At 36.5% G+C, this 19,825-nt stretch overlaps 1 protein-coding gene and 1 pseudogene across 8 annotated transcripts in view; both read right to left on the bottom strand.

Annotated features, from left to right (window-relative positions):
- FHIT (fragile histidine triad diadenosine triphosphatase) overlaps positions 1–19,825 on the bottom strand; it is a 1,488,394-nt gene that overhangs the window by 943,100 nt on the left and 525,469 nt on the right. The gene's annotated exons all lie outside the window — the stretch shown is intronic.
- On the bottom strand, positions 17,827–19,822 carry LOC140709756 (peptidyl-prolyl cis-trans isomerase A pseudogene; annotated as a pseudogene).

Below are 19,825 nucleotides of genomic sequence, written 5' to 3'. Positions count from 1 at the left end.
ATTATGTGTTCTTAATTGACCCCTTTATCATTATGGCATGTCCCTCTTTATCTTTGGTAAACTTTCTTGTCTTAAAGTCGACTTTGTCTAATCAGTGTAGCCACACTGGCTTTCTAAAAATTATTTCCATAACATATATTTGTATTCCTTTCACTTTTAACTCTTTGTGTTATCGTAAAGTGCATATGTTGTAGTTAGCATATTGTTGGGTTTTATTTATTTGTATCCCTGTTGACAATCTATGACTATTAATTGGGACATTTAGTCCATTTACATTTAATGTAATGATATAATTCAGTTTTAAGTCTACCATCTGAATATTTATGCCATCTATTTTTGTTTCCCTCTTCCTTCTTTCTTGCCTTCTTTCTATTAAAATGCATATTTCTAAAGTTTCCATCTTCATGCCACTATTGGTTTTTTAATCATACCTCTTTGTAGCATGCATGCATGTGTGTGTGTGTGTGTATGTGTATGTGTGCAAGCATGCTCTAGGACTAATAATATGCATCCTTATCTTGTCAAAATATACCTAAAATTAATATTATACCATCTCATGTAAAATATAAGAACTTGACATTTATTGCTTCCTTGTCCATTATGCTGTCACGTTTTACTTCTATTTGCATTGTAATCCTTTCAATACATTGTCATGATTTTTGCTTTAAATAGTAAGTTACCCCAAAAGAGTTTAACGGAAAATAAAGAGAGTTTTAAAATATATATGTTAATCCATATTTTTACCATTTCTATGCTCCTCATTCCTTCCTGTTAATCTGTTTCCATTTGCTATCACTTTCTTTTAGTCTGAAGAATTTGCTTTAGCATTTCTTATAGTGCAGGTTGACTAGCAGTACATTTTCTTAGGTTTTGTTTATCTAAAACTTAGGTTTTGTTTATGCAGCCATAAAAAGGAATGAGATCATGTCCTTTGCAGGGGCATGGATAGAGCTGGAAGAGATCATCCTCAGTAAGCTAACACAGGAACAGAAAACCAAACACTGCATGTTCTCACTCATAAGTGAGAGCTGAACAATGAGAACACATGGACACAGGGAGGGAAACAACACATACAGGGGCCTGTCTGGGGTGGGATGGGGGGCAACCGTGGGAGGGAGAGCATCATGATAAATAGCTACTGCATGTGGGGCTTTAATACCTAGGTAATGGGTTGATAGGTACAGCATACCACCATGGCAAATGGTTACCTATGTAACAAAGCTGCACGTCCTGCACATGTATCCCAGAATTTAAAGTAAAATGAATTTAAATTTAAGAAAAGAATTTTAAAAATGTCATCCTATTGTCCTCTGGCTTGAATAGTTTTTATTTAGGAGCTAAAATAACTCTTTCTGTGGTTCTCCTATATGTAATGTCTCTCCCCTCCTCCCATCCTCAGCAGCTTTTTTCTTTACTTTTGGATTTTTATCAGTTTGGCTGTCATACCTCTAGGTTGGTTTTCTTTGTTTTTATCCTGCATTGGTTTCTAAACATCCTCAACCTGTAGTTTGATTTGTTTCACTATATTTGGGAAAATTTGTCCTTTTCTTAAACTATTTTTTTTCCTCCCTCATTCTCTCTATCCTCATTTCTGGAACTCAGATTGTATAAATGTCAGAATTCTTGCTTTTGCCCCACAGATCACTGAAGATTTATATATTTTTTCTAATTTTTCCCCCATTCTTCAGATCAAATAATTTGTACTGATCTGTCTTAAAGTTTACTGACCTTTTCTGTAGTTTCTAATATGTTGCAAAGCCCATTCAGTAAACTTTTCATTTTGGAAATTATTATTTACAGTTTTATAATATAGATTTGTTTCTTTTTTATAGTTTACATTTATTTCTCTGAGATTTCCCATCTCTTCATTTTACGTCACTCGTTTTATGTCAAGTCCTTGAACGTACTTACCTAGTTATTTTAAATTCCTTATATTCTAATTCTCATGTTTGAGTTATTTCAATGTCTGTTTCTATTTATGGCTTTTTTCTGATTAATGGAGCTGCTTCTTCACATATCCAGTAATTCCTTCACTGTATGCTAGACACAGGGTGTCACATTTAGGAAATCTGCATTATATTATAGGGTACTGAGTTTTTTTCTGGCAGGAAATTACATTTCTAAAATATTATCTTGAACCTTTCATTGTTAGAACTGGTCTATTTCAATTTTGTCCTTAGTCATAGAACACAGCCTTACGGTAGCGTATGGGTCTCACTCCTGAGCCTGGCCTTTCTGGGGTTGCAATTGAATGCCCAGGTGCTCAGGGAAATCTGCCCTCTCAGACTAAGAATTCCAACATCTCCCATCTCTGGGCAACCACTAGTGTCTTTGTTTGGCTCTTGGGCCCACAGTGAACCCTCTCTGCTAGGCCTCATGGTGTCTTGCCCTGCTTATGCATAGTCAAGCCTTCAGACAATGACCTGCAAAGAAACCTCCATGTACACTACCACCACATGCCCTACCTCACGCATCTCGCTTATGCAGTACCCTACTCTGCTAATTCCAGCCCCTCAGCAGCGTCAAAGTACAAACTCTGCCTCATCAGTTCATTGAAACAAGCATGTAATGCTTTGCCCCACCTCCTTACTATCCAGTCCAGTGAATGCACCCCTAGGCAGAAAGCCAAGGTGAATACAAGGCTTGCCTCAGGGGGTTACCTTGTCTCTAGGGTCACAGCTGCGCATTGCCTGTTAGCCAATTTCTGAAAACACTTGTCTCATATATTTTATCTAATTTTATAGTTATTCATGAAATGAGGTCAAGAGTGATACCAGTTACTTAGTTGTGGCTTGAAAACTAAAATGCTTTAGTATCTCTCTCCATTACCACCATCAACACTTGAACTTTACAAATGATTCTATTTATGCTACCACCTGCTACTGAATGATGAATAATAATTATCGAGTTGCCGAGGCTTCCTGCTCTTACTTCTCTTACCATGTTCTCAGATATCTGACTGCTAGCTAATGTCTCTGCCCAGGAACAAAAGAGGCCAGAGAAGGTGAAAGAGGCAGCTCAAGTTCCCTCATATTTTCTCTTTCCAAAAGTTATGAAGAGTAGAAAATAGTTTCACAAGGAGGTTTAGAGATTATATGGAAATAGTAATGGGTCTGACTCACCAGCTTCTAATACCGTCGTCACAACCAGCCCTTCCTTGTGGTAATTATGTATTGGTTGCACCTGATACCTAAGCAGTAGTCTGCTCTCTTTTACAATAAATCACATCTGTCTCTATGACAGACTCTGACCTCAGCTCATAAAAGAACTTACTAATACCAATGGACTCTGACCTCAGCTCATAAAAGAACTTACTAATACCAACAGCATTTTTTTTAATGACACTTGCTTGCAAATGCATCTGATTTGAAATAAACTTTCTTTCTACCATTTTTAGGTTCTGTACTTTTGAATAAAGGTGCAATCACAGCAAATCAAATTCTCAGAAAGAAGACTACAATAAGTAAACATTAAGCAGTGTTCCTTTTTGAAAGCGGGAGAGAGTATATGTTCAGCAATGTTCAGGGATTAGTCTGGTTCTTTTTCAAGTTTTTATTTATTGATTTTATCTTAACAGCAAAATGCAATGCCTGGCTAGAGCCTTTAAATACAGATAAACAATCCAAACAAGCTGCAACTTAAGTATATCATTCTTCTAAGATCACCTCAGAAAAGAGAAGGTGGCACCCAACTTGTCCCAAGTTAAATACATTTAAGAGAAGCAAATAAGAATAGTAGCTAAAGTTGAGGGACAGGGCAATTCGAGGCATCAGATGCTCCCTTTCAGGTTGCTAAGATGTTTCCAAATGGTTCCTGTATCTGCATGGCCAAAGTGGTATAATTTGTTTTCTTAGCTTTTTCAATGCCTCTGCATATTAGATCACAATTTTAACTCAAGTTTATTTTTGTTGTATGTATTTGACAATCCTTTGGTGGTGTGGAACTTAAATCATCACTTTCCAGGGCAAGGAAACAAAGGCTGACACTTCTGATATAGAAGGCTGCAATCTGGAAAGGACGATGGTTGGAGGGACAGGTGGATGATTGGGACCACCACTAGCTTTATTCTTTATTTGTTCAACATGTTTTCATTAAATTAGGGTACGGATGTGGGCAAGTTAGAAGCAGTCTCTCTCACTATGGAGTTTTTCTACCAGTGGTGAGAATGGAGGACTCAAAGGCAGACAAAAATGCCTAATGTGTCACCTAGAGAACACAACCAAAAATTAGTTACCCAACAACTTCATACAGCTGCTACCTGCAGTTATGTGCATGCCAGGTAAGATAAGAAGAGGCCTACAGCCTCTCCTGGACAATCTTGGGAGACCAAATAGGTTTTGATCTTGACCATTCCCTGAAAATCCTCATCTATAATCTTCAAATGCCAGAAGAAACAAGGAGGTGCCATCAGGTTTCACCACAAGAACTCATTTATTTTTTTAATTATTATTTTTTCCTTTTAGTGGGCATAATGTTGTTGTTGTTGTTGTTGTTGTTGTTGTTGTTGTTTTTGAGACACGGTCTCATTATGTCACCTAGGCTGGAGTGCCGTGGCACCATCTCAGCTCACTACAACTTCCGCTTCCTGGGTTCAAGGGATCCTCTCACCTGAGCCTCCACAGTAGCTGGGATTGCAGACATGTGGCACCATGCCCAGCTAATTTTTGTATTTTTTTGGTAGAGATGGTGATTTGCCATGTTGCCCAGGCTGGTCTCAAACTCCTGGGCTCAATTGATCTGCCCGCCTTGGCCTCCCACAGTGTTTGGATTACAGGCGTGAGCCACTGTGCCCAGCCAACTTTTTAATTATGTAAATTAAAGGGGTACAAGTGCAGTTTTGTTATATGGATATACTGCATAGTGGTGAAGTCTGGGCTTTTAATGTAATCGACAGCTAAACAGTGTACATTGTACTACTTCACTCCCCTCCCACCCTATCACCATTCTGAGTCTCCAGTGACTATTATTCTATACTCTGTGTCTACATATACACATTATTTAGCTCCCACTTGTGAGGACATGTGGTATTTCACTGTGTCTGAGTTTTTTCACTTAAGATAATGGCCCCCTATTCCATCCATGTTGCTGTAAAAGACATGTTTTCATTCATTTTCTGTGGCTGAATAGTATTCTATTATATATACCTATATACACACACATATACATAAATAAAATGTGCTGTGTGTATATATGTGTATATGTACATACATGTGGTGTATATATGTGTATACATATGTATATGTGTATGTGTGTGTATATATATACCCATATGTATACACTTATATACACACACAGAGCACATTTTCTTTATTTAATCAGCTTGATTTTTTGGAAGAGTTTCAGTAGGATGAGTATCAGTTCTTCTTGGCACATTTTGTAGAATTTGGCTATGAAGCCATCCAGTCCTGGGCATTTTAGGGGGAAGGTTTTAAAATTATTGATTCAATCTTACTATTCATTACTGGTCTGTTTAAAATTTCTATTTCTTCCTGATTCAATCTTGGGAGGTCATATGTTTCCAAGAATTTGTCAATTTCCTCTACATTATCTAGATTGTCAGTGTATACTTCTTCATAGTAGTCTCTGATGATCTTTTGTATTCCTATGGTATCATTTGAAATGTCTTCTTTTTAATTTCTGACTTTTATTTGGATCTTTTCTTGGCTAGCATAGGCAGAGGCTTATCAATTTTGTTCATCTTCTCAAAAAAGCAACTTTTTGTTTAACTTGTCCTTGGTATTGTTTTCTTGGTTTTCATTTTCATTTTATTTTTAACAACCAATTTATATCATTCAAACAGGAAAAACTGCCTTATGCTTATGTTTTAGCCTTGTTTTCTGTTTATTAAAAGAAGACCTGAACTAGATACAAATTCACGATACTTTCCTTCAAGGACACTTCTTACAAAAGCTACTAATATGCATATTTTGGCATACAAAGGTCATATTTGCTAAATCTTTTTTCCCCTTAAATACAATTCTTTTTTCATCTAGCAACTACATGTTATTATAGAGGTCAATTCATTGGGTTAATAAATAAGAGAAAAGAAACACTTATTGAAGAATCACAACATATATTCCATTATATATCGCTATTCAACAGAATGCAAAATTAGCAAATATCACCCCTACAATTTGACCATGTAACCGATAGATTTTCCTGTAAGGAGTTATGAAAATGCCATCAAAATCTAGAGTTTGACAATTTCCAGGCCTTATCCTGACCTTCTTATTGCAAGTTGCACAAATGAAATCAGTTATCCAAGAGAAAAACTGGGATAGAAATAGGGGTTAATAGATTATGATTCTAAGTTGAAAAATACAGAACTCTCAGTTTCAAAGATTTACCATTCCCAACTGTCCCTAATTTTGCCCCAAGAGTGGCTCCAGCCTGGGCATGACAGCTGGCTGTAATAGGGACAGATAGCTCTTTCTTTCTAAGAACAAGATTTACCATTTGTTTTGTCTGCTCTCTCCGCAAGTTCTTCCTGACACATATCAGTGGATAATAAATATCATCTCGTTTTCCATCTTAAGGGCTTTAGTACTCAAAGGTAACTGTTTTGAGTCCTTAAAAAAACAAAACAAAACAAACAAACAAAAACATGGTTTGCAAACTTTTGTCTGTAACGTAACACCAAAGCCGTAACAAAGTCAATGATAATAATGATAATAGGTACTTACTTGGGCCAGGTACTGTGCTAGGCTCTTTTCATTCATTATCTCATTTAATACTCACAGTTCCTACATGGCTTAGTATTTCCTGCAGACCCTTTAAATGCTTACATATCGAAATCTTCCCTATATTTCAAGTATAGGCAGAAGTTGTCAATACAAGAAAAGACAAAGGGATAAGAATCTGCCCAACTGGACAAAACAACTTCGATCCTTAAAAAGTCCTACCCATTTTAGAAATAAGTCAATGAAGCTGTCTGTTATGATTGTAGAAGTCATATCTGCTCATGGCACATAATTTGAGAATTATAGAAAAATATTTTTAAAAACCACATATTATTCTATCACTCAGAGATAAACATTGACAGTATTTTTATAGTTTCCAGTCTTACTTATATATTTGCCTCCTCTTTTGCTATTTGTTTAATTTTTAAACCAAATTTAGATTATGTAGCAATGCAATTTTCCCATATCATTATATATAATTTTTGAAAGATTTTAAAACACTACCATATGTACCATAATTTATTTAACAATTGCACAGTTTACTGACAGATAACTTAGGGTACTTAATTATTCTATAAATACTATAATACCAAAGTATAATAATGAATTTTTGTCTGCATCTCTATTTCTTTAAGCAAGATTTCTATAAATGAGATTACTAGATCAAAAAACATTAAAAAATTCTTTTTCTAGGGAGGATATCCCCATGCACATTTGCCAACTAGCTGAAAATGATGGTTTTTTAAAGTATGTTTTAGATTGCATTCTTCTGAAACTCATTTTTAAAACATCTTTACTCAACATATTTTTATGGTTATTCTTGTTAATATATGTTGTTTTTATTCATTCTTTTTTTGCTTTTCAAAAATCGTCTCTTAGTTGAATAATACTATTTATGTATTAGTCATTGGTGAAAAATGTACGTTTTCCTGAATTATCAAAAAGATACCGTTGTAAGTATGTTGTACACATTCCCCTTGGCACACGGGCCATGGGAGTGGCATGTCTCCAACTATTCCGGATGATGCCACACTCTGTTCCACAGTGGCTGTACCAGTTTGTTCTGTGAATGATAATCTTCATTGCTCTACAACCTCTCCAACATCTGGAATTGTTAGATTTATTTTTTCCCTTTCATTTTGACAATTGGATAGATGTAGAAAGCTACGCTGTGCTGATTTTAGAAGGCATTTCCTGATTACTTTTGTAGTTGTACATTCTTTCATTCATTAATTGTCCATTTCTGTTGCTTCTCCAATTTATGTTTCTTCAGAACCCTTAGTCATTTTTCTATTGATTTTTATTTCTGATTACTTGTTTGTATTAACTCCTTATATATTTCATGTTAATTTGCTACTATGAAACATTCTGCAAATACAGGCATAACCTGAACGATGTTGCCTCTATTAACATTTTCCCGCTAAAATGGCTCTTCGTTTTCAAAATCCAAATTTCATCATCTATTTTTTCTGCCAATGATCGTGTAGCAAAACTTTAGATTTATGATACCAAACTCTGCAAAACTTTCAATAAAAGGAAATATAGGAAAATCATCAAGATATTTTCAAAACGCATTCAGTAGAACATCAGAATAATATATAGATATTTTGGAAAGCAAGCTGAGTGACACAACACACGAAACACCCATCTCAGAAGTTGCTGATCCTAAAAGGCCAGCATACCATCAGTGTGAGCCACACTTGGCCACCAGGCACTGGAGCACATTTCTCAGTGCCTTCCCCATTTGACTTATTTTTGCTTATTGTTGAAATCCCCAAATAGTTGAGAAAACACTGAAGACAATTGTAGCGAAGACGACAAAACAAGTGAGAATAGCTACTACATACAAAGCAAACATTTTATAACATAACATTAATTGCAGAAATCATCAAGGATATAAGTTTTTTAAGTACAAGTGATCAAGGATATAATTTTTTTAAGTACAGGCATACCTCATTTTACCGCACTTTGCTTTATTGTGCTTCACAAATAATGTGTTTTTACAAATTGAAGGTCTGTGGCAACTCTGCATCTAGCAAGTCTATTGGCACCATTTTTCCAACAGCACGTGTTCATTTCACGTCTGTGTGTCACAATTTGGTAATTCTCCCAATATTTCAAACTAATTCATTATTATTATGTCTGTTGTGGTGATCTGTGATCAGTGATCTTAGATGTTACTATTGTAAGTGTTATGGGGCCCAGTGTAAGATGGTGAGCTTTATCAATAAATATTTGTGTGTGTTCTGACTGCTGCACTGACTAGCCGTTTTTCCCTTTACTCAGGTTTCCCTATTCCCTGAGATACAACAAATTGAAATTAGTCCAATTAATAAGCAGAGAACAGCTTCTAAGTGTTCAAGTGAAAGGAAGAGTCCCATGTCTCTCCCTGTAGATCAAAAGTTAGAAATGATTAAGCTTCATGAGGAAGGCATGTCAAAAGCTGAGCTAGGATGAAAGTTATGCCTCTTGCACCAAACAGCCAAGTTGTGGATGCAAAGGAAAAGTTCTTGAAGGAAATTAAGAGTGCTATTCCAATGAACATACAAATAATAAGAAAGTGAAACAGCCTTGTTGCGGATATGGGAAAGTTTGAGTGGTCTAGATAGAAGATCAAACCAGCTACAACATTCCCTTAAACCAAAGCTTAAACCAGAGCAAGGCCCTAACTCTATTCAATTCTACGAAGGCTAAAAGAGGTAAAGAAACTGCAGAAAAAAAGTTTGAAGATAGCAGAGGTTGATTCATAAGGTTCAAGGAGAGAAGCCACCTCCAGAACATAAAAATGCAAAGCAAAGCAGGAAATGCTTATGTAGATGCTGCAGCAAGTTATCCAGAAGATCTAGCTAAGATAACTAATGAAGGTGGCTACACTAAACAGCAGATTATTATTATTTTTTTTTGAAATGGAGTCTCATTCTGTCGCCAGGGCTGGAGTGCAATAGTGCAATCTCAGCTCACTGCAACTTCTGCCTTCTGGGTTCAAGCAATTCTCCTGCCTCAGCCTCCCAAGTAGCTGGGATTACAGATGCCCACCACTACACCCTGCTAATTTTTTGTATTTTTGGTAGAGATGGGGTTTCCCCATGTTGGCTAGGCTAGTCTCAAACTCCTGACCTTGTGATTTGCCTGCCTCGGCCTCCCAAAATGCTGGGATTACAGGGGTAAGCCACCACGCCCGGCCAAGAGCAGATTTTCAAGAGAGATGAAACAGCCCTCTGTTGGAAGAAGATGCCATCTAGGACTTTCCTAGCTAGAGAAGAGAAGTCAATACCTGGCTTCAGAGCTTCAAAGAACAGGCTGATTCTTTTGTTAGCTGCTAACGCAGCTGGTGACTTTAAGTTGAAGCCAATGCTCATTGACCATTCTGAAAATGCTAGGGCCCTTAAGAATGATACTACATGAACTCTTCATGTTCTCTGAAAAGAAACAAGAAAGCCTAGATGACAGTACATCTGTTTATAGTATGGTTTACTGAATAGTTTAAGCCCTCTCTTGAGACCTATTGTTCAGAAAAAAAGATTCCTTTCAAAATATTACTGCTCACTGAAAATGTACCTGGTCACCAAAGAGTTCTGATGGAGATGTAAAAGGAGATGAATGTTGTTTTCATGCCTGCTAACACAACATCTATTCTGCAGCCCGTGGGTGAAGGAGTAATTTTGACTTTCAAGTTTCATTATTTAAGAAATACATTTGTAAGACTATACATAGTGATTTATCTGATTGATCTGGGCAAAGTAAAATGAAAAACTTCTGGAAAGGATTCACCATTCTGGATGTCATTGAGAACATTCATGATTTATGGGAGGACAACAAAACATTAACACGAAAAGGTGTTTGGGAGAAGTTGATTCCAACTCTCATGGATGACTTTGAGGGGTTAAAGACTTCAGTGGAGGAAGGAGCTGAAGATGTGGAAAAAATAGTGACAACCAGAATCAGAAGTAAAGCTTGAAGATGTGACTTGAATTATTGTAATCTCACAATGAAACTTGAATGAGTGAGGAGATGCTTCTTATGGGTAAGCAAAGAAAATTATTTCTTGAGATAAAATCTACTCCTGAAGAAGATGTTATGAACATTGTTGAAATGACAACAAAAGCTTTAGAATATTACTTAAACTTAGTTGATAAAGCAGGGTTGGAGAGGATTCACTCATTTTGAAAGCAGTTTTATTGTGGGTAAAATGCTGGCAAACAGCGCTGTATGCAACAGAGAAGTCATTTGTGAAAGCAAGAAGCCGCTGATGTTGCAAACTTTATTGATTTCCTACTTTAAGAAATTGCCACAGCCACCTCCGCCCTCAACAACCACCAGTCTGATCACTCAGCAGCCATAAACATCAAGGCAAGACCCTCCACCAGCAGAAAGATTATGACTTCCTGAAGGCTCAAATGTTCACCAGTATTTTTAGCAAAAAAAATATTTTTAAATTAAGATAATGTATTTTTTTATAATGCTATTGCATACTAGACTACTATATACTGTAAACATAGCTTTTATATTCATTGGGAAACAAAAAAATGTATGTGCTTTGTTTTATTGCAATATTCACTTTATTGTGGTGGTTTGGAAATGAACATGCAGTATCTCTGAGATATAGGTATGCCTGCATTTTAAGTCCCAATGTGACATTATTGTTCTACTACAGTTATTTTACTGTGTTTTACTTACACTTCAAGAAATTGACTGGGGGGTTGGTTTGACATATAACACAATGTCATTTTTTCCCATTTAAGTAATGGCAAACTGTCTCAAGGAAATCATTTTTGGGTAAAACATCTGATCATCAGGAATGAATTACTAACTTCAGACAAGGAGTGTCTATATTTTTTTTCTCAGCATGTTCCTTATATTTTGTTTGTTTGCTTGTTTGTTTTCTATTTTACATGTCTCATTTAATCCTGGAAAAATGCTATAAAGTAGTTAGTTGATTCTATTTTACAGATGAGGGCACTGAGATTCAGAGAGGTCAGTAGCTGGCTTTATTATCTTCTTCCCTGTGGCTGCCATAAAAAATAACCACAAACTTGGTGGCTCTCACAGCTCTGGAGGCCAGAAGCCCAAAATTAAGATGTTTAAGAGCTAAGATCCCTCCAGAGACTCTAGGAGGGATTCCATTCCTTGCCACTTTCAGCTTCTGGTGGTTGACGAGACTCTTGTAATAGCATTTGGGGCTCCCAGAATAATCCAGGATGATTTCCTCATCTCAAGATCCTCAATTTAATCATATCTGCAAGGACCATTTTTTGCAAACAACGTCACATTCACAACCTCCAGAAATTTGATGTGGATACGTTTGCAGAGCCAATATTCAACTTGGCACACTCACTGAAGGCCACATAGCAGGATACTGTGTCAAGTCCAGATATAGGAGTTCCAGACTCCAGAGTTCATGTTCTTTCCACTTCACGTGCTGTTTTCCATCACATTGTGTGACCTGTCATCTCCATCCCTCCTCGCACCTCAGACTCCCTTAGTCTTCCCAACCTCAGAGTGAGGTTAATACTTTGTTCTCTCCGTGCCAGGGTCTCTTCCAAGGAGAGTATTCAAGGGCTGAGCCACCCCTTTACAAATTCCATTGCACATCTGTGGCTTCCTTTCCAATACCCTGCCAGTTTCCTGAGTCTAGTTCACAAACTAGATCACTGAAGCAACCTTCCTGGGAGTAAATATTACATCTTTCCATTCATATTGGTTTCTCAAAAATGCCCAAGAGCCTGAAGAATAACAGAAGAGAAATGCTAAAGATTGAAGGAGTTCAGAACACAATACTCCAAAAGATGTTGCTCTAGTATATTGACTATTTGAGCTTAAAGACACTTGGAAAAATGGCAGATACAAGAAATATACTCTGAGCTTTCTTCTCTTCCTTAGAAGCAGGAGATAAATTGTCCTCCCTATGTCAGAGGGAAAGTAGCATTCTTATCATCAAGGACGAGAAGTTGACACTGAGAGAAATCTGAACAAACACACCTTATTAAAGTAACCCTTATCTTCTTAGTTACTTCTCTACCCAATTAACCTCCCTAGCCCAAGCCCCTTGGCTTTGTCACATACTCACAATTTTCTATTCCTTTCCCAATTCAGTACATAGGTGTTCCACTCTTAACTCTGTCTTTGGGTTTTCATTTCCTTAAGAGGGCTCTTGTGCTCACATAAAACTTGAATTAATTAAATTTGTATGCTTTTCTCCTGCTGATCTGTCTTATGTCAATTCAATCCTCAGGCCCAGCTAAAAAACCCTAAGTGATAAAATTTGGCCTCTCCTACAATGTCATCCTCTTTCTTTTTTCTGGACCTTCTATCTGTTGGTACTTAAGACATTAAAATGGACAGGAGAAAGAAAGCAACCATGCTATGTCTTCTGGATTGGCCTGGTATGCTCAGTTTGAAGGTTACTCAAAGCCAACTTGCTTTTTATCAAGAGATTGCTTGATCTGGAGCCATATAGAAAATGGTGACACCTCCACCTTGTGACATATGGGCCAGCAAGGGTTTGCAAAGTTCCATTCTGCACACTTCTCTTCATTCTGAGAATCAGTAATCATTCCATTTATACACATATTACCAGGAATTCAATCCAACCTCTCTTTTTACAGTCTACCTAGAGTTAGTATTATACTATTTACATACAATATGGAAACCTCGTACATGTATGGATCTATTTACAAACTCCCTCGAAATTCAAGTTGTCATTGAAATTACATCTACCTGTATCACAAATCCCACAAAATGATGCTATGGTTCTTACTCAAACAAACTTATATATTCTTAAAACATTAAGAGGAAAAATTGATTTTTATATTTTTACCTTACTATTTATGATTTCTTTCTTTATTTTTACACAAGGATCTGAGTTTCCATCTATTTTTTCTTGCCATCCCAAAGAACAAAGCATTTCTTATAGTGTAAGTTGGTCTGCTGGCAATAAATATTCTGTTTTTGTTTATCGGAATGCAACTTTATTTTGACTCCTTTCTTGAAGTACAAGTATGTTTGGATATGGACTTCTGGATTGATAGTCTCATCTCCTTTCAGCACATTAAAGATATTATTTCATTAACTTCTTGCTTTCATAGTTTTTGAAGGTAGGTTGACAGTATTTAGCAACGTAGTTCCCCTGTATATACTGTGTTGTTTTTCTCTGGCTATCTTCAAAATAGTGTCTTGGGTTTTCAGCAATTTGATTACAATGTGCCTCAGCATCTTGAATATGTACATTTATCTCTCACCAATTTTGGGAAGTATGGGGCCACTATTTCTTCAAATATTAGGTTGGCACAAAAGTAATTGTGGGTTTTGTAATGAAAAGTAATTGCAAAACCACAATTACTTTTGCACCAACCTAATATTTCTATGACCCATTCTCTATCTCCTTTTCTTCTGGGGCACCAATTACTCATACATTAAAAGAATTATCCCATAGGAACCTAAGGCTCTGGTTGTGTTTTTTTGTTTGTTGTTTTTTGGTTTTTTTAATCCTTTTAAAAAATACAATCTCTATTCCTCATAGAGAAAATCTATGTTGATATTATCAAATTCACTGCCTGCTTTGGTCTGCCTGTGTATGTATGTTCCAAAGGTCAGCCAGAGATTTAAGCAGAATTTACACCAAAAATTTGTAACACTCCTTTTCTGGTCCTCTTTTTAATGACATTCCCCCTTCACTTTCCAGTAGCTGGGGTTGCTCCAAATTCTGTCCTCTGGTTCGTAAGGCCAGAAAGATTGAGCTTCCTACAGGAGTTTCAGCCATGCTATGTGGCCCTACCTGTGGATTGACCTCAGGATTATAGTCATAAGAAATTTAACCTATACTTCTTCCATGTGTCTTCAACACCCTTCCAGAATCTACAGCCTTTGTTCATTCTTCAGACCCTTCAGGGAGTTTTGTTGTTGTTGCTGTTGTTTGTGTTTTGTGAGGGTTTACGGACTATATGGGAAGCAGATATTGTTCTTTGGGATTTAACTTTTACAATAATCACAAGCACACTTATCTCATTTGTGGCAGTAAAAGAAATATTTACAATGTTAACGTTAAATAACATACCTTGCTACAGGTTTCTGGTACATATCTTGTATTACGCTGTGTAAGCTCTTCCTATTCCTAGCTCATTAAATAAATATTATTTGCTTCTTGGTTTTATTTAACAGAAAAAAGGAGTCTATATTTATTAATTCATTAGTTTTATTTTCCACAGATTGATTTTATTACTCTCTTTTAATAATGAAAGTTCTCAGGGCTATTCATTTTCTGCTAAATACAGCTTTAGCCATTTAAAATATTGATACATAGAGTTCTTACTCTCCTAACAGTTTATTATAGTTTCCTTTCCTATTTGAATCTAGAGTTTTTAGGAAAAAATTTGTTTCTTGTTATTGTTTTTTCTGTTTTCCAAGCTACTGATTTTTGCATTTAAACTTTTGCTATTAATGTCTAGTTCTATTTCAGTGTAGGCAGAGCATGGAGCCTGTTAACACTTTATATTTCATAATTTAATATGGCTTCTTTGAGGTACAATAGATTATCAATTTTTTTCTAAATGCTTCATGGCTCCTTAAAAAACTGTATTGCTTATTTCTAGAGAACAAAGTTCAATAAATATTTATTAAATCAGCTTTGTTAGATTATTAAAATACTCTATCTATTCTGTTTATTTGACCCATGAAAGATCAATAAAAGTGTATTAAAGTTTCATACAACAATTCTACTTCCATCAATTTTTCCTTATATTTCAAACAGTCTTTGTTTCATGTGTTTTGAGGCTGTTACCACATCAATAAAAATTCAGAACTGCCTTATCTTCATTGTGAAGTCTGTCTTAAAGAAAATATAACCTCCTTGAGATTACATTTAATATTTTTGTAGCCTTTGATTCTATTTTGTCTAAATATTGCCAAGATTACTTTCTGTTTTATTTTGCTTTTGCCTAATAAATCTTGTCCATCCTATTGTTCTTTCTTTTTTAATCTAATGAGTTACTTTGTTTTAGGTATATTTCTTCTTAGTAACCTACAGTTAGATTTTGCTTTTTAACTGAAATGTACAGTAGTTGTATTTTAATAGACTAGTTTAATAAACATTTAACAATGAGATTCAGCCTTACACAATGCTTTCACATTTATATTTGTTCTTTTCAATATATAAGGTGCAGGGGGAATGTCATTCCTATGTTATGCATAAGGAAATTCAAAGCCAGATAGGTTAGATGCATTTCCCAAGGTCATTCAGGTAATACATGGCAGTGGCAAGACTTAACCAAAGGATGATAATACTAAGACAATGGCTTATTACAAATATATAACGTGCCCTTGCTGAACACCAATATTCAGATAGACTATTCTGACAAATTAAATATATATATGTGTGTGTGTATATATATATGTATATTTAGACAGAGTTTCACTCTTACTGCCCTGGCTGGAGTGCAATGGCACAATCTCAGCTCACTGCACCCTCCGCCTCCTGGGTTCAAACAATTCTCCTGCCTCAGCCTCCTGAGCAGCTGGGATTACAGGCACTCGCTACAAGGCCAGGCTAATTTTTGTATTTTTAGTAGAGGTGGGGTTTCACCATATTGGCCAGGCTGGTCTCAAACACCTGACCCCAGGTGATCCACCCACCTCAGCTACCCAAAGTGCTGGGATTAAAGGCGTGAGCTACCATGTCCGGTCATGGTCAAATTATCTAATTTTTCTTCCACTGGGGGACTTTACACTATTTATTTTTATTGCCATAAATGATATGTTTGTAACACTGTAATCTTATTTCATGCTTTATGTAGATTACGCTTTATTTTTTTTCTTTGTTTTATATACTACTGGCCCTCCTTGTCTGTGGGTTCTACATCTGTGGATTCAACCAATCATGGATTGAAAATACTCAGTGATACGGTTTGGCTCTGTGACCCCACCCAAATCTCATCTTGTAGCTCCCATAATTCCCTTGTGTTGTGGGAGGGACTTGGTGGAAGATAATTGAATAATGGGGGCATGTCTTTCGCATGCTATTCTCCTGATAGTTAATAAGTCTCACAAGATCTGATGGTTTTAAAAACAAGAATTTCCCTGCACAAGCTCTCTCTTTTTGCCTGTTGCCATCCACGTAAGATGTGACTTGCTCCTCCTTGCCTTTCACCTTCTGCCATGATTGTGAGGCCTCCCCAGCCATGTGGAACTGTAAGTTCAATAAACCTCTTTCTTTGTAAATTGCCCAGTCTCAGGTATGTCTTTATCAGCAGCATCAAAATGGACTAATACACTCAGGAAAAAAAGAAATGGCATCTATGCTGAATATGTACAGACATTTTTATTATCATTATTCCCTAAACAATACAATTATTTATATAGCATTTATACTGCATTAGGTATTATAAGTAGTCTACAGATAATTTAAAGTAGTCTGTAGGTTACATGCAAATATTATGCCATTTTATTCCAGGGACTTGAGCATCCACAAATTTTGGTATCTGTGGGTGGTCCTGGAAGCAATCCTTCACAGATATCAAGGGACGACAGTACTTGGTGATTTAGATCAGGCTGCACATTCTTTTCTCTCTCCAGTAGTTTGGAAGTCATGCATCCTACTTTTGTTTCTAACAGTGGTACCTGGTATATCAAAAAGAATATTCATATTTGTTGAATGAATATATTTTTAAACTTTCAAATACTTAGAATATTTGAGTCTACCCCTAGAAAAATGAGAATTTGTCACAAATTTATTTCTGCACCTTGTAAATATGATCCTGGGTTTCTTATTGCTTAGTGTTAAATATTAAGGTATTAAATATTTAATGCTTATTAAAATATTATTTTGTGTGACATATTTTCTCTTTCAAAAGCATAGTTTTACATTTGCATTCAGTATTATAATTAAAGTTACAATCACTTAAATCTCACTTTTTGTTAACTTGGTTTAATTATTAAAGATCAGTCACCTCTCTGTTACTGAATTCTTTTGTTATTGTTGTGGTTGTTATTTAGTTTTTATTTCATAATCATAAACTTAACTCTGCAATCCAGCTGGGTATGGAAGGGAACAAGGAAAACATGGAACCCAAAGGGAACCGCAGTGAGAGCACAAAGATTCTAGGATACTGCGAACAAATGGGGTGGAGGGTGCTCTCCTGAGCAACAGAAAGAATGGTCTGGTGGTTAAGATAAAACACAAGTCAAACTTATTAGAGCTGTCCACAGTCAGCAATGGTGATCTTCTTGCTGGTCTTGCCATTCCTGGACCCAAAGCGCTCCATGGCCTCCACAATATTCATGCCTTCACTATGCCAAAGGCCACATGCTTGCCATCCAACCACTCAGTCTTGGCAGGGCACATGAAAAACTGGGAACCATTTGTGTTGGGTGCAGCATTTGCCATGGGCAAGATGCCAGGACCTGTATGCTTCAGGATGAAGTTCTCCTCATCAAATTTCTCCCTGTAGATGGACTTGCCACCAGTGCCATATAGCATGTGAAGTCACCACCCTGACATACAAACCCAGTAATCATTCTGTGAAAGCAGGAACTCTCATAACCAAATCCTTTCTCTCCAGAGCTCAGAGTATGAAAGTTTTCTGCTGTCTTTGGAAGCTTGTCTGCAAAAGAGACACAGCCCAAGGGCTCGCCATTGACAGCAATGTCAAAGAACACAGTGGGGTTGACAATAGCTGGTAATACAGGGTTCCCAGTGGCAGCAGCATCTGTGGAGTCTCTGTTACTGAATTCTTAACTTCAATTTCTCTCTCAGTTACCTGGTCAGTGCTTCCTAAATGTTAGTATGTATAAGAATCTCCTAGAGAGACTGTTAATACACAGATTGCTACAGTTTATCCAGAGTCCTAACTGTTCTAAGCAAATTTTGTATATTTTATAGCAATATTTTGTACCATACAGTGTGACCAAAAAAAAAAAAAAATCTGATTTTTTGCTCCTTTATAAGGCTGTTTTGATTGCCTGTGTGTGTGAAGGATTTTTTTTTTTAATTTATTCTTTAAAAAATAACCATGTTAAAATGATATAAAACTCTTTTCATTAATGTTGCCTGGAGTATGGAAAGTCCCTTCAATTTTTGTTTTTTGGTATTGGGTTTTGTTTTCTGTTTTTGCTCATAAGAGCTTTTATTAATCTTTCATTACTATTTGTGTTCTAATTGCTTCTGCCTCAAGAACATCTGTGATTCTCAGTTTGGTTCGGGGTGTTCAAGTCTATGACCTCTATCTTCTACATTTTTAATCCTCTCTTTTGTTATTTTAATTTTTATTGCACCTGCTCATTTCAACAGAAATTATCAATTTTTTCCCCCCTTGATTTTTTTTCTTCTTTTTTTTTCTTGAGACAGGGTCTCACTCTGTCATCCAGGCTGGAGTGCAACGGCACAGCCACAGCTCACTGCAGCCTCCACCTCCCCAGGCTCAGGCGATCCACCCACCTCAGCTTCCCAAGTAGCTGGGACTGCAGGTGTGTGCCACCACGCTTGGCTAATTTTTGCATTTCAGACCCAGGCTGGTCTGAAACTCCTGGGCTTGAGCAATCTGCCTGCATTGTCTCCCAAAGTGCTGAGATTACAGGCTTGAGGTACCACACTTGGCCATGAGTTTTTTTTTAAGTAGTGCTTTCTTTTCAGCTTCCAACATAGACTTTAATTGTATTATGTCATTCTGGTCTTTTTACAACATTTTCTCGACTGATCCATCTCCTTTTCCGAATAATCCTACTTTCTTATAATCTAAACTTATTCTCTCACTTCACTTTCTATTTTCTGATGCTATTGAGGATGACAAACTTCTAAAAATCCCTTCATATTTCTGCAGCATATCATCTTGGGAGGTCAACATTTACTCCGAGACTCAGATACTGTTCCCTTTTCCTTGTCCATAATGATTTTTTTATTTTAGTTTATCATGAAAGAGACAGTGTTTGCCAAGAAAGAGATGAAGATTGTCTTTATGTGTCACTTAAACATAAATCTCTTACAGCTAAATGATATATTGGTTTACAAAACTTACATCCCAATTTCCAGCCTCTAGCAGGTTTTCCACCTACCTGCTAGTACCTGTTGGGATTGGCACAGACTCTTCTTGTATCACTACCTGCATCTGTGTTATGAAAAACAACAATCCCCAAGGCCCTCGTAGTTTCAGCATAGC

Source organism: Chlorocebus sabaeus, chromosome 22, assembly GCF_047675955.1.
Source record: "Chlorocebus sabaeus isolate Y175 chromosome 22, mChlSab1.0.hap1, whole genome shotgun sequence".
Taxonomy (NCBI): Eukaryota; Metazoa; Chordata; class Mammalia; order Primates; family Cercopithecidae; genus Chlorocebus; species Chlorocebus sabaeus.
Note: the sequence above shows the minus strand (reverse complement) of the source record. Positions and strands in the feature narration are given on the sequence as shown.